This window comes from Aotus nancymaae, unplaced genomic scaffold (assembly GCF_030222135.1).
Source record: "Aotus nancymaae isolate 86718 unplaced genomic scaffold, 86718_ANA_hifiasm-v0.15.2.pri h1tg000010l, whole genome shotgun sequence".
NCBI classification, from domain to species: domain Eukaryota; kingdom Metazoa; phylum Chordata; class Mammalia; order Primates; family Aotidae; genus Aotus; species Aotus nancymaae.
Window position 1 is genome coordinate 35,462,493 of NW_026988421.1, and position 15,047 is coordinate 35,477,539.

At 42.8% G+C, this 15,047-nt stretch overlaps 1 long non-coding RNA gene across 1 annotated transcript in view; it reads right to left on the reverse strand.

The window, feature by feature from the left end:
- Positions 1 to 3,159, reverse strand: part of LOC135273996 (uncharacterized) — an 84,349-nt gene extending 81,190 nt beyond the window's left edge. Inside the window, exons 1-2 of the long non-coding RNA XR_010341773.1 lie at positions 2,913 to 3,159; positions 789 to 994 (exon numbers count right to left, since the gene is read on the reverse strand). This is a non-coding gene — a long non-coding RNA (uncharacterized LOC135273996). The remainder of the gene's footprint in view (positions 1 to 788; positions 995 to 2,912) is intronic.
- Between the last annotated feature and the right edge of the window lie 11,888 nt (positions 3,160 to 15,047).

A 15,047-nucleotide genomic window follows, 5' to 3' on the forward strand; every position in this document is an offset into this window, starting at 1 on the left:
CAAAATCTTTTGTTGGAAGAAATAGATATATACCTAGATACTGAGAAAGAGAGGGAGAGAGATTAAGAACTTAAATGGCTCTGAGAGGCTTCCTCTGCAGATGTGCTTATTTGTAGATGGTCTCTCTCTCTATATAGTTTGCCACTAAAGTCAGCAACCTGCTAAGTGAAAAATCTTTGAAATAATCTCTGAGCAACTGGAAGGACTGAACAATTAAAAATCTACAGATGGTTGCGTGTGTAGGGTTAATTTTAACACACCTCACAGAGCAGTGTTTCTCAAAGTGACATCCTTAACTCTCGACTTAGAATCACCCAGAGTTTGGGAGAGCTAAAAATACTGATTTCTAGGTATCACCTAGACCTAACTAAATTAGTAGATTTGATTTAAAAATATCTTAATACCCATCCTAGTACCCCACCCAAGAATTAATAAAACCCACCGTTAGAAAACTAGGAAATAAAAGATCACAGCTCTCCTCCTGAAATTTAATGTGTTGACTTCTTAGGAATGGCAGGATAGCTCTAGGTTTGTTTGTTTTTTTAAAGAGGTAATAGGTGGCAAGAAGTTAAATTATGAGCAGTAATTTTAGAGCAAAGCAGCAAAATAAGAAAGATAAATTCGAATTTGGACTTGGTAAGGTTTGACAACAAAGAAGTGTGGCTTAATGATAAAAGTGGCAGGTTTTGATGAGGTGTCCATCTGAAACTAAGTTGAAGTAGGAAACAACTCATCAACAGGAAAAAAGAAGACGTGGGCATTCCCCACTTTTAAAGTGTAAAACTTACTGCCATCGGGTTTTATCCTTCAAGGAACTTTTCCTGGAGCTGTTCCCTTCACTGGGGCTGTCCTCCTCCTCTGTCTCCAGACTTCGGCTGCAGCTCCGGATGACCTGAAAGATGCTGTTGACAGTGGACTCCTTCTCTGAATTCTTCAAGCCATTTTGTCCCACTCGTTGTCAGAAATTATCTTGTCCACTGTAATCTGCTACAAACTACAGAAAAATACATCGAGAATTTGCTGTTGCAACTTAATATGCCTGGAGAACCTACTTGGCTAGGGAAGCAAAATCATAAAGTAATAAATAATGGCATTTGTGCCTATTTTATGGGAAAGAAAACAAGAGCCTCCAGGAAAAACATTTTTTCATTTCACCACATGAAATATCAAAACTCACCCTTGTTACCACTGAGACAACTTTAATCCCTCTAGGAATCGACACTCCACTTCACATTTAAAACACTAAAAACAATATTATTTCGGGGTTCCCTAAGGAGAAGATTAGCCACTTCGCAGAGGAAGGGCATGGTTATTTTATCCTTGTAGTGAGAATTGAGAAAAACCATGAGTAAAGTATGCTATTCTACGGAACCAGATAAAATGACTAGGCCCAAGCAAAACACTGAGAAGAGGTGATGTTTTGCTTTATTGCTCGTGTCCTATAACAACACAGTGGCTTCTTCCTGGCTTTTAAGCTCTTATTGTTTGTACAGTTGATCAGGAAGCTCCTCCCATCAGAGGTGAGAGCTGTGCCTGGGATAAGAGACATGGAGGGAGGGGTGTGGCCTGGGAGGCTTCCTTTAAGCTTCCTCCTCCATTTCTTGCCGTTTTATCCCAGCTCATAACCCAGAAAGATGCCGGTGGTGTTGCCTGTACCTGTCAGGGGCTCGTAAGTCTTCCTGATATCAGGTGATGCCTTTGCTCCCAGGTGACACAGAAGAGGCTGAAGGTTGCGGAGAGTCTTTCCACTCCCATGGAGAAGGTGTGTGCATGACTCTCTCTTTCTCTCTCTCTCTCTCTGTGTGTGTGTGTGTGTGTGTGTGTGTGAGAGAAAGGTCAATAGTGGGTTCCATCATCATGGCACAAATGATACTAGATTGGGGTTCGGTCCTGGGTAAAGAACTTCCCAAAATCTCCATAAAGCTTTTTCCATTTAGTCACTTCTTTCATTTTAAAATACCTTAGAGAAAGGTTTCCTTATCTTTTCCCTCCAGTTTGTCGATCCCTCTTCTCTCCAATGCCCGATGTCCTGGGTCAAACCTCACACCATCCCTTCTGCTCTGGGAATCAGGAACAGGAGGCAACGGGCCTGGGAGGAACAAGGCCCTGGGGATCAGGAGCCTGGAGCTTGTCTCTAGATGAGGCTCCAGGCTCCCCAGCATTTTTCCACAAGGGATGGAAAGAAGGCAGTGTTGACTTCCCCTCTTTTTTCTTCGACTGATGTGGAAAACTTAATACGCTTATTGACTTTCTTTATTCCTTGCATCCAGACATTCCCACCCAATAAGAAAAACCTGTCAATCTTTGAAAAAAAAATCTAAAACAACAACCTTTTCAACTTGTACTTACACATTAAACCTAATACATTAAAATTAACTTCACAGGCCGGGCGTGGTGGCTCATATCTATAATCCCAGCTCTTTGGGAGGCTGAGGCAGGCGGATCACCTGAGGTCAGGAGTTCAAGACCAGCCTGACCAACATAGTGAAACCCTGTCTCTACTAAAAATACAAAATTAGCCAGGTGTGGTGGCGCATGCCTATAATCCCAGCTACTCGGGAGGCTGAGGCAGGAGAATTGCTTGAACCTGGGAGGCGGAGGTTGCGGTGAGCGGAGATCGCACCATTGCACTCCAGCCTGGGCAACAAGAGCAAAACTGTGTCTCAAAACAAACAGACAAACAAAACAAACAAATAAAAAAACTGACTTCAGAATACTATGCCCCACACAGTGCTAGCTGGCATCCTTTTCTTCAGAACATCCAAGGATCTATGTGTTACCCAGAAACAGTAATAACAACTGTTAACCCTGTGTTCAATCAGTGATCATTTCTTTAGTGAGCACAGGTGGGGCCTGATGAGACAGGCGGCAACAGTGGCTCCTCAGGCCACGATGATTCTGAAAGGCCTTACCTCTAAAGTCTCTTCTCGGGAATTGTACCGCGGGCAAAGCTTCATGAGGCCGGAGGCGCCGTCGAGCACTTCACAGAGCTCCTTCAGAAACACCCCACAGAACGGAACCACCTTACAGCCAGGGATGTGCAGGGCACGCGTCACCACCTTTCTGTACTCACAAGAGGACTCATGCTGGGCCATAGCGTCCTTCAGGCTCCTCATGGTCTCAATATCAGACTGGTCCATAAACTGCCACATTTTTAAAACTTTTCTTGACCTATTGCAAGTAAATGACATTTTTTAGTCTGAAGGAGAAATAATATAGTTTACAGCAAGGAGCCTAAATTCCATACAAATTCATTCTCTTTGTTAATTATTTTTTAAGGTGGAGTCTCGCTCTGTCACTCAGGCTGGAGTGCAGTGGTGCGATCTCAGCTCATTGCAACCTCTGCCTCCAAGGTTCAAGCAATTCTCCTGCCTCAGCCTCCCTAGTAGCTGGGACTACAGGTGTGTGCCACCATGACTGGCTAATTTTTGTAGTTTTAGTAGAGATGGGGTTTCGCCATGTTGGCCAGGCTGGTCTCGAACTCCTGACCTCAGGTGATCTACCCGCTTCGGCCTCCCAAAGTGCTGAGATTACAGGCGTGAGCCACCGCACCCGGCCCCAAGTGTTCTTTACTTGTTAATATTTATGTAGGGTTCCTATTCCTATCGACTTCCCCAGATAATATGAATAATACTTTCGTAAATTGAAACTAGAAATTAAATAGGACAGATACAAACAAAAATAGGTATATTGGCCGTGTTAGTTATGGAAGCTGGGCACTGAATGTAGGTTTGAGTGTTTCTGGCAGCTATGGCCAAAAGGAGAAAGCAGAGGGTAATAGGGTTTGTACAAATATTGATGGAGGAGGACTGCCTGGGGAACCTGGCCCATCTGGTCCTTTTGATCTTTTAAATATTACTCTTGGATTAAGCCAGTCCCTTAGTGATAAACATAAGGCCATTGTTTTCACCTCTTCTGTATAATTGATTTTTCCTGAATCAAGCTTTGACATGAAGCCACCAGCCCATTTTGGGGGACCTTGTAAAGTATTCTTTGCATAACAGGATGTTAGGTGGGACTTTCCCTATTCTGAAACTCCTGGTGAGAACCACAGGTGAGATTGCACCACACCTTCTAAAGAGAGGCTGTCACAAGGTGGTGCCTGAACTTCTCTGCCCACTCTCCTTCTGCCCATGCAGAGGAAGTGGATCTGAGCAGATAGGTTGGGAATATTTCTCCGGGGAGAATTGTGGGAGGGCTCACCTCTCTGTGAGAGGAGGAAGTGCAGGGGGCGTTAAGTGAATTCCATGGGGACATTGAACTGTGTCCCGGGCAGTTTGTGGATCACATGGACTGGTACCTGACTCTTGCCTAAAGACTTGAGGCTAGATGGAGCTGCCTGATGGCAAAGGGAGAGAGAAGATTCCAGTGGATACGTCCTGTGCTTGCAGAGTTCGGAGGGCAAAGTGCTGAGTCTTTTCTGTGAGTCAGGAGGGGACGCTGTAGAAAGAGGAGGGGCTTGAACTGTCTTGAAGGGCTTGCCTGCCCAATGAGGTGACCCTAGCAGAAAGGGCCTGTGAGGACAGGACCCCCGGGGAGTGAGGACTAAGAGGCTGATCAGAGGGTACACTGCATTTCACTAGGTAATGGTGCAGTGGGGAGGTGGGGGAAATGAATAGAGTAACTAGTAAGAAAACTTAAAAGCACCCTCTGTTGGTCTCTGTGAGGGCACCAAGGCCAGATTTCAACTGCCCCATTAGGTAACACTCTGTGCTCCCTTTACCCCCATCCTTTCCCTTCTCCTCTCCTGTCCACTTTTTTTTCTGCAGAGACCCAGTTGAAGAGAAGAGGGAGAAAAAAGATAAACCCTATCTTCCCCATTACTACAAGTCTCTGAGATTGGTTGGGCTGTGAAACATGGGGAAAGGGAAGAAAATGTATATTGAATAGAGATTAAAATTTTGATTTAGAGTTGGGCGTGGTGGCTGAAGCCTGTAATCCTAGCACTTTGGAAGGCTGAGGCAGGCGGATTGCCTGTGGTCGGGAGTTCAAAACCAGCCTGGGCAACATGGTGAAACCCTGTCTCTACTAAAATACAAAAAATTAGCTGGGCGTGGTGGTGCACACCTGTAGTCCCAGCTACTCAGGAGGCTGAGGCAGGAGAATCGCTTGAACCCAGGAGGCGGAGGTTGCAGTGAGCTGAGATCACATCACTGCACTCCAGCCTGGGCAACATAGTGAGACTGTGTCTCCAAATTTTTTTTTTTGATTTAGATTAAACTGGATTACAAAATCATTGTGTAATATATAAGGCATCCAAAAGACATAAAGAAGTACAACATGACAACGCCCATGTGCCAACCTCTCAGTTTAAAAAATCAAAGATCAACAATGTGGTTGAGGCCCTAGTGTATTCCTCCAAGAGCACACACTCTATTCTTCCCTCGCCAGACTTTGGGGTTCTCTTTTCCTTAAAATTCTTCATACTTTTCCAATATATGCATATATCACTAAGCAAGTTACAGAATTGTTCATGCATTTTTAAACTTTATGTAAATAGTATCACATGGTAGATATTCTTAGACTGAGGTCCCTAGTCCCTGGGCCACAGACCAGTACTGGTTCACGGCCTGTCAAGAACTGGGCCCCACAGTGTGAGGTGAACAGTGGGTAAGCAAGCATTACAGCTTGAGCTATGGCAGCCATCAGATCAGCAGGTTCTCATAGGAGCACAAACTCTACTATGAACTGTGCACATGAGGGATCTAGGTTACACGCTTTTTATGAGAATCTAATGCCTGATGATCTGAGGTGGAACAGTTTCATCCAAAACCATCTGCCCCCCCAACCCCATATCTCCAGTCTGTGAAAAAATTGTCTTCCATGAAACTGGTCCCTTGTGCCAAAAAGGCTGGAGATCATTGTCTTCCTTTTTCTTTTTTTAACACAGCCTTAAGTTTGCAAGATTCATTCATGTTCAAGAGCGTAGGAGAATGAGATAGTGTGTTAACTGTGAAAGTGACTGGAAAAGATCTCTCAATGTAGCAGAATCTAAGGTTGCAGGAGGGAGAGCCAGTTGAAAGGTTTGAAAGGCAGACAAGTCAGAAAAGTAAAAGGATTTCATAATTTCATCCCACTAAATCCAGCTTGTCTTATACCTGGATTCTTATAAGACAGTGAAAATTCTTTTTTGGGGAATGAAGGGGAGGTACAAGAAATGAAGTAAAGGAATGAATGAGACATGGTTCTCATTGGTTTCTTACTGTGTGAGTAATGGAGTAGTTATGGTTCACTTGGGGACAAAGGGCAAACTCCAACAAAGATCAATTCTTTATTGTTGAATTGAGAACTGACACTACTTTTAAAAGTTTTATTTAGCTTTATGATTATAAAGGGACTAGATACTCATTGTAGAAAATCTGGAAAATATAAAAAATATAGAAAAACCATTTATAATTCTACCATACACAGATATTAGGTGTATTTCCTTCCAGCCTTTATCCTATTCTTGTCTACATGGGTATATAAATATTGCTGAGGTTATTAGGGATAGACAGTTTTGTCCCCAGATAGATTCACATATTATGTGTTACCTGTTTTCCAACTATATAAAAACTTTTCGGGTGGGTGCAGTGGCTTATGCCTATAATCCCAGCACTTTGGGAGGCTGAGGCAGGGGAGATCACTTAATGCCAGGAGTTCTAGACCAGCCTGGGCAACATAGAAAGACCCCATCTCTAAAAAAATCTTAAAATATAGCCATTGTGCTGGTGCACTCCTGTAGTGCTAGCTGCTTGGAAGCTGAAGTGGGAGGATTGCTTGAGCTCAGCGTAAGAGGTTACAGTGAGCTATGATCCTGCCACTGCACTCCAGCCTGGGCAATAGAGCAAGACCTTGTCTCTTAAAAATTTGTTTTTTATCTCATGTCTGTAATCCTAGCACTTTGGGAGGCTGAGGCGGGTGGATCACTTAAGGACAGGAGTTCGAGAGCAGCCTGGCCAATATGTTGAAACCCCATCTCTACTAAAAATACAAAAAAATTATCAGGGCATCATGGCAGGTTCCTGTAATCCCAGCTACTCAGGAGGCCGAGGCAGAAGAATCGCTCAAACCTGGGAGGTGGAGGTTGCAGTGAGCTGAGATCACACCACTACTTTCCAGCCTGGGTGACAGAGTAAACTGTGTTTAAAAAAATTGTTATTTTACAAATATCATTTTTGATGACTTTATAATATTCCATTATCTGGATGTATTACCTTATTTCCTTTAATTATTTTCCTATTGTTGTTCATTTGGGTTATTTTAAATTGGCACCATGACTGAGTAAATATTGATTATAAATCTTTGCACTTCTTACTAGAGGCTTAAAAGAGCTAAGAAATTAGTTAGAGGAAGTAAAATACACAATGTCTATTAAAAACCAAAGTCACTTAATAACAAGTGTGCTTTCTCTTCCCATTTAATTGCTTAAAAAGTAAAAAATCTCTATTTTGTTGATAACAATTTCTTGTCTAAAAGTGCACACATGAACTCTGCCTCCATAATCATTGCATCATAAGAATATCTGGCCACTTATCTCCTGTGTACAGAATAGCTGTGAACAAAAGACCTATTATACCTGGTACTTTTGCCTATCTATCTGTAAAGATCAATTTAGTTTTTTTTTTGTATTGCATTTTAGGTTTTGGGGTACATGTGAAAAACATGCAAGGTTGTTGCATAGGTGCATACGGGGCAGTGTGATTTGCTGCCTTCCTCCCCTTCACCTATATGTGGCATTTTTCCCCATGCTATCTCTCCCCGACTCCCCCCACCGCTGTCCCCCCTACTCCCCCCTAACAGACCCCAGTGTATAGTGCTCCCCTCCCTGTGTCCATGTGTTCCCGTTGTTCAATACCCATCTATAAGTGAGAACATGCGATGTTTGATTGTGTGTTCTTGTGTCAGTTTGCTGAGAATGATGGTTTCCAGGTTCATCCATGTCCCTACAAAGGATGCGAGCTCATCGTTTTTGATGGTTGCATAATATTCCATGGTGTATATGTGCCACATTTTTCCTGTCCAGTCTATCATCGATGGGCATTTGGGTTGGTTCCAGGTCTTTGCTATTGTAAACTGTGCCGCAATGAACATTTGTGTGCATGTGTCCTTATAGTAGAACGATTTATAATCCTTTGGATATATACCCAGTAATGGGATTGCTGGGTCAAATGGAATTTCTATTTCTAGGTCCTTGAGGAATCGCCACACTATCTTCCACAATGGTTGAACTAATTTACACTCCCACCAACAGAGTAAAAGTGTTCCTATTTCTCCACAAACTCTCCAGCATCTGCTGTCTCCAGATTTTTTAATGATCGCCATTCTAACTGGTGTGAGATGGTATCTCAATGTAGTTTTGATTTGCATTTCTCTAATGACCAGTGATGATGAGCATTTTTTCATATGCTTGTTGGCCTGATGTATGTCTTCTTTTGTAAAGTATCTGTTCATATCCTTTGCCCATTTTTGAATGGGCTTGTTTGTTTTTTTTCTTGTAAATCTGTTTTAGTTCGTTGTAAATTCTGGATATCAGCCCTTTGTCAGATGGGTAGGCTGCAAAAATTTTTTCCCATTCTGTTGGTTGCCAATTCACTCTATTGACTGTTTCTTTTGCTGTGCAGAAGCTGTGGAGTTTGATTAGGTCCCATTTGTCTATTTTGGCTTTTGTTGCCAATGCTTTTGGTGTTTTGGTCATAAAGTCCTTGCCTACGCCTATGTCCTGAATGGTTTTCCCTAGGTTTTCTTCTAGGGTTTTTATGGTGTTAGGTCTTATGTTTAAGTCTTTAATCCATCTGGAGTCAATTTTAGTGCAAGGTGTCAGGAAGGGGTCGAGTTTCTGCTTTCTGCATATGGCTAGCCAGTTTTCCCAACACCACTTATTGAACAGGGAATCCTTTCCCCATTGCTTGTTTTTATCAGGTTTGTCAAAGATTGGATGGTTGTAGTTATGCTGTGTTGCCTCCGATGCCTCTGTTCTGTTCCATTGGTCTATATATCTGTTTTGGTACCAGTACCATGCTGTTTTGATTACTGTAGCCTTGTAGTATAGTTTGATGTCTGGTAGGGTGATGCCTCCTGCTTTGTTCTTTTTGCTTAGAATTGACTTGGCTATGCAGGTACTCTTTTGGTTCCATATGAAGTTTAAGGTGGTTTTTTCCAGTTCTGTGAAGAAGGTCATTGGTAGCTTGATGGGGATAGCATTGAATCTGTAAATTACTTTGGGCAGTATGGCCATTTTCACGATATTGATTCTTCCTAACCATGAACATCGAATGTTTCTCCATCTGTTTGTGTCCTCTCTTATTTCGTTGAGCGGTGGTTTGTAGTTCTCCTTGAAGAGGTCCTTTACGTTCCTTGTTAGTTGTATTCCTAGGTATTTTATTCTCTTTGTAGCAATTGTGAATGGCAGTTCATTCTTGATTTGGCTCTCTTTAAGTCTGTTATTGGTGTATAGGAATGCTTGTGATTTTTGCACATTGATTTTGTATCCTGAGACTTTGCTGAAGTTGCTTATCAGTTTCAGGAGATTTTGGGCTTGGATATACAATCATGTCGTCTGCAAATAGAGACAATTTGACTTCCTCCTTTCCTAATTGAATACCCTTTATTTCTTTTTCTTGCCTGATTGCTCTGGCTAGAATTTCCAGTACTATATTGAATAGGAGTGGTGAGAGAGGGCATCCTTGTCTAGTGCCAGATTTCAAAGGGAATGCTTCCAGTTTTTGCCCATTCAGTATGATGTTGGCTGTTGGTTTGTCACAAATAGCTTTTATTATTTTGAGATACGTTCCGTCGATACTTAGTTTATTGAGAGTTTTTAGCATAAAGGGCTGTTGAATTTTGTCGAAGGCCTTCTCTGCATCAATTGAGATAATCATGTGGTTTTTGTCTTTGGTTCTGTTTATGTGGTGAATTACATTTATAAACTTGCATATATTGAACCAGCCTTTCATCCCCAGGATGAAGCCTACTCGATCATGGTGGATAAGCTTTTTGATGTGCTGTTGTAATCGGCTTGCCAGTATTTTCTTGAAGATTTTTGCATCTATGCTCATCATGGATATTGGCCTGTAGTTTTCTTTTCTTGTTGAGTTTCTGCCGGGTTTTAGTATTAGGATGATGTTGGTCTCATAAAATGATTTGGGAAGGATTCCCTCTTTTTGAATTATTTGGAATAGTTTCAGAAGGAATGGTACCAGTTCCTTTTTGTATGTCTGGTAGAATTCGGCTGTGAACTCATCTGGACCTGGGCTTTTTTTGGGTGGTAGGCTCTTAATTGCTGCCTCGACTTCAGACCTTGTTATTGGTCTATTCAGGGTTTCGACTTCTTCCTGGTTTAGGCTTGGGAGGAGGCAACTGTCCAGGAATTTATCCATTTCTTCCAGGTTTTCTAGTTTATGTGCATAGAGTTGTTTGTAATAATCTTTGATGATGGATTGAATTTCTGTGGAATCTGTGGTGATATCCCCTTTGTCATTTTTTATTGCATCTATTTGGTTATTCTCTCTTTTCTTTTTTATTAATCTGGCTAGTGGTCTATTTTGTTGATCTTTTCAAAAAACCAGCTTCTGGATTTATTGATTTTTTTTTGGTAGGGTTTTTCGTGTCTCTATCTCCTTCAATTCTGCTTTGATCTTAGTTATTTCTTGTCTTCTGCTAGGTTTTGAGTTTTTTTGATCTTGCTCCTCTAGCTCTTTCAATTTTGACAATAGGGTGTCAATTTTAGATCTCTCCTTTCTTCTCATGTGGGCACTTATTGCTATATATTTTCCTCTAGAGACTGCTTTAAATGTGTCCCAGAGATTCTGGTATGTGGTATCTTCATTCTCATTGGTTTCGAAGAACATCTTTATTTCTGCCTTCATTTCATTGTTTATCCAGTCAACACTCAGGAGAAAGTTGTTCATTTTCCATGAAGCTGTGCAGTTCTGGGTTGGTTTCTGAATTCTGAGTTCTAACTTGATTGCACTGTGGTCTGAGAGACTGTTTGTTATGGTTTCCGTTCTTTTGCATTTGCTGAGGAGTGATTTACTTCCAATTATGTGGTCAGTTTTAGAGTAGGTGTGATGTGGTGCTGAGAAGAATGTATATTCTGTGGATTTGGGGTGGAGAGTTCTGTAAATGTCTATTAGGTTTGCTTGTTCCAGGTCTGAGGTCAAATCCTGGATATCCTTGTTAATTTTCTGCCTCATTGATCTGTCTAATATTGACAATGGTGTGTTGAAGTCTCCCACTATTATTGTGTGGGAGTCTAGGTCTCTTTGTAAGTCTTTAAGAACTTGCCTTATGTATCTGGGTGCTCCTGTATTAAGTGCATATATATTTAGGATCGTTAGCTCTTCTTGTTGCATTGATCCTTTTACCATTATGTAATGTCCTTCTTTATCTCTTTTGATCTTTGTTGCTTTAAAGTCTATTTTATCTGAGATGAGAATTGCAACTCCTGCTTTTTGTTGCTCTCCATTTGCTTGGTAAATCTTCCTCCATCCCTTTATTTTGAGCCTTTGTGTATCTTTGCATGTGAGATGGGTTTCCTGGATACAGCACACTGATGGGTTTTGGCTTTTTATCCAATTTGCCAGTCTGTGTCTTTTGATTGGGGCATTTAGTCCGTTTACATTTAGGGTTAATATTGTTATGTGTGAATTTGATCCTGTCATTTTGATGCTAGCTGGCTGTTTTGCCCTTTGGTTGATGCAGATTCTTCATTGTGTTGATGCTGTTTACCATTTCGTGTGTTTTTGGAGTGGCTGGTACTGGTTGTTCTTTTCTATGTGTAGTGCCTCCTTCAGGAGCTCTTGTAAAGCTGGTCTGGTGGTGATGAAATCATCTCTGAGTTCTTGCTAGTTCTCAAAGGATTTTATTTTTCCTTCACTTATGAAGCTTAGTTTGGCTGGATATCAAATTCTGGGTTGAAAGTTCTTTTCCTTAAGGATGTTGAATATCGACCCCCACTCTCTTCTGGCTTGTAGGGTTTCTGCTGAGAGATCTGCTGTGAGTCTGATGGGCTTCCCTTTGTGGGTAACCCAACCTTTCTCTCTGGCTGCCCTTAGTATTTTCTCCTTCATTTCAACCCTGGTGAATCTGATGATTATGTGCCTTGGGGTTGCTCTTCTAGAGGAATATCTTTGTGGTCTGTATTTCCTGGACTTGAATATTGGCCTGCCTTGCTAGGTTGGGGAAGTTTTCCTGGATAATATCCTGAAGAGTATTTTCCAGCTTGGATGCATTCTCTTTGTCACATTCAGGTACCCCTATCACACGTAGATTAGGTCTTTTCACATAGTCCCATACTTCTTGTTGACTTTGTTCATTCCTTTTTACCCTGTTTTCTCTAATTTTTCCTTCTCATTGTATTTCATTGAGTTGATCTTCAACCCCTGATATCCTTTCTTCTGCTTGGTCAATTCAGCTGTTGAAACTTGTGCATGCTTCATGAAGTTCTTGTGTTGTGTTTTTCAGCTCCATCAATTCACTCATATTCCTCTCTAAGTTGTCCATTCTCGTTAGCATTGCGTCAAGTCTTTTTTCAAGGTTCTTAGTTTCTTTGCATTGTGTTAGAACATGTTCTTTTCGCTCATGGAAGTTTCTTATTATCCACTTTCTGAAAGGTGGTTCTGTCATTTCATCACACTCATTCTCCATCCAGTCTTGTTCCCTTGCTGGTGAGGAGTTGTGATCCCTTGTAGGAGGAGAGGTGTTCTGGTTTCGAGTGTTTTCATCCTTTTTGCGCTGGTTTCTTCCCATTTTTGTGGATTTATCCACCTGTTGACTTTGTAGTTGCTGTCTTTCTGGTTTTGGTAATTTTAAGTCTGCTGCAGCAGAACTCATAAACCCCCTTTTCTTCCCCCCAGGTGTTCTGTCCCAGGGAGTTAGGGCTTAATGATTTTCCACTGTGCAGTTGCTGTTTTCCCTGCCCACAAGGTGGCAGCCTAGTCACATTCACCCTGCAGAGGTTTCACTGAGGTGCTGTGGGCTCCGCCCCAGCTTCCGTGTGAACTTCCCTGCAGTCCTGTTTATATGGGTGTAGTTAGAACTGCTTCCACTATGTTGGCCCACCCCTGTAGTGACGGAGTCTCTGTAGTGGTGGGTTGCCTTGGTAGATTGCCCTGGGAACTGCAGGGTGCCTCTGTAATGGAGGACGCCCCTCCTCCCCAGAGCTGGACCGTCCTGGGTTCAGTTGTGTTTGCGGTGGTGCTTTTTTTGCCTGGAAATCTCCTGGCTTGACTCCCTGTTTCAGCTCCTCTTGCTGGCTAAGAGGGGACAACATCTCATCTGCTCTGCCTCCGGAGCTGCTGCATCAGCTGAAGCCATGGCTCTGAGATTCGTGGTGCTGGCCTGGCTCCCCGTTTCAGCTCCCCTTGCTGGCTTAGAGGGGACTCAGTCTCTCTCACTCTGTACAGGGAGCCGCTGCCCCAGGGTGCAGGCCAAGTGACTGCGCCTTTCAAACCAGCGGCACTGGTGACCCGTGGGGCTTCTCTGCCTGTGAATCTCCTGGTCTGTGGGCAGTAAAAATCCGTCTGGAAATGCAGCGTCCACTCACCCTCTGTGCTTTCTCTTGGAGCTGCAATCTCGAGTTCCTCCTAACTGGCCATCTTGGATCGCTTCCAGATCAATTTAGTTTTAAGCCAAATATAGGAGCATGAAACTAGGCAGCAGTGGGTCTAGGGTGTGAGACAAAATGCACTGGGATCAGTGTTGAGATCTGTCCTGGTTTGAGATTATTCCTCATTTAGGGAAATCACCAAGGTCTATGGTCATCTTGGTTTTGGATTTAAACTAAGTTGAATCTTAAAGTCCCATTCACTCTAGGGTTCCACAGGTCATTCTGAGGCCATTCTTGTAATAAGAGAATCTAGAACATGGTATGTGGCAGCCAGCCTCGAAGATGGCCTCCCATGGTCCACACCTCCTGGTTTTGTGGCTTTGTACAGTCTCCACCCACAAGGAATCCATGCTGGTCCTATGTGATCAGTACAATATGGCAGGAGTGACAGTGTGTGATTCCTGAGGCTAACTCATAAAAGGCATTGCAGCCTCTGCCTCCCTCTCTTGGATCATTCACTTTGGAAGGAGCTAGCCACCATGCTGTGATGACAGTCATGTCATGGGGTCAGGAAGTGAGGTCCCTGGCCAACAATCATCACCAGCTTGCCAGTCAGACACAGAATGATAAGCATCATTAAAATAAAATGACCTTATCAAAATATGATAATTCTTTTCTTAAAAGAAACATAATACATGCTTTCTTTTTCTTTTTTTTTTCCTGAGATGGAGTTTTGCTCTCGTTGCCCAGGCTGGAGTGCAATGGCGTGATCTTGGCTCACCGTAACCTCTGCCTTCTTGGTTCAAGTGATTCCTCTGCCTCAGCCTCTGGAGATTACAGGTGCCTGCCACCACATCGAGCTAATTTTTGTATTTTTAGTAGAGATAGGGTTTCACCCTGTTCATCAGGCTGGTCTCAAACTCCTGACCTCAAGTGATCCACCTGCCTCAGCCTCCCAAAGTGCTGGGATTACAGGCGTGAGTCATCGTGCCAGGCTGAAAGGTGACAGTTTCTTCAGACTTGACTCTAGGTAGGTCCTCCTAAGCACTCAGCTTGGAGCTGCATATGTGAAGGCAGAGCAGGAATTAAAGGAGAAAATACTGAGAAGAGTCCAAAATATGATAAAGAGATGAAAAAAAAAATGAAAGGAATGGTTGCTCTCACCTCTTTCCTATCCCTACACAGAAACAAACAGGAAAATCAGAACAACAGGGAGTGTTAGTGATAAAACAGTATAAGCCAGATGCCCTGGAGTAGTTAATAATCTTTGTCTTCCCTTCTGAAACAGACTGAAGTAAAATGTGCTGGGCTACCTGCCACCCCCAAGCCCAGTACTGAGCCTAGTGGGCTCCCAGCATGTATCTTTGCCCTCCATCTGTTCTGGACTTCACTGGGCCCTCAGGTGGCATCAGGAGAACAGATCTGGAATCAGACCCTTGGGACAAACCCTGGTCCACAGCATCCTAGGAACTGTCTGGGATTCCTAGTGCTGACCCCGCTCCTGCAGCTATGAGCAACC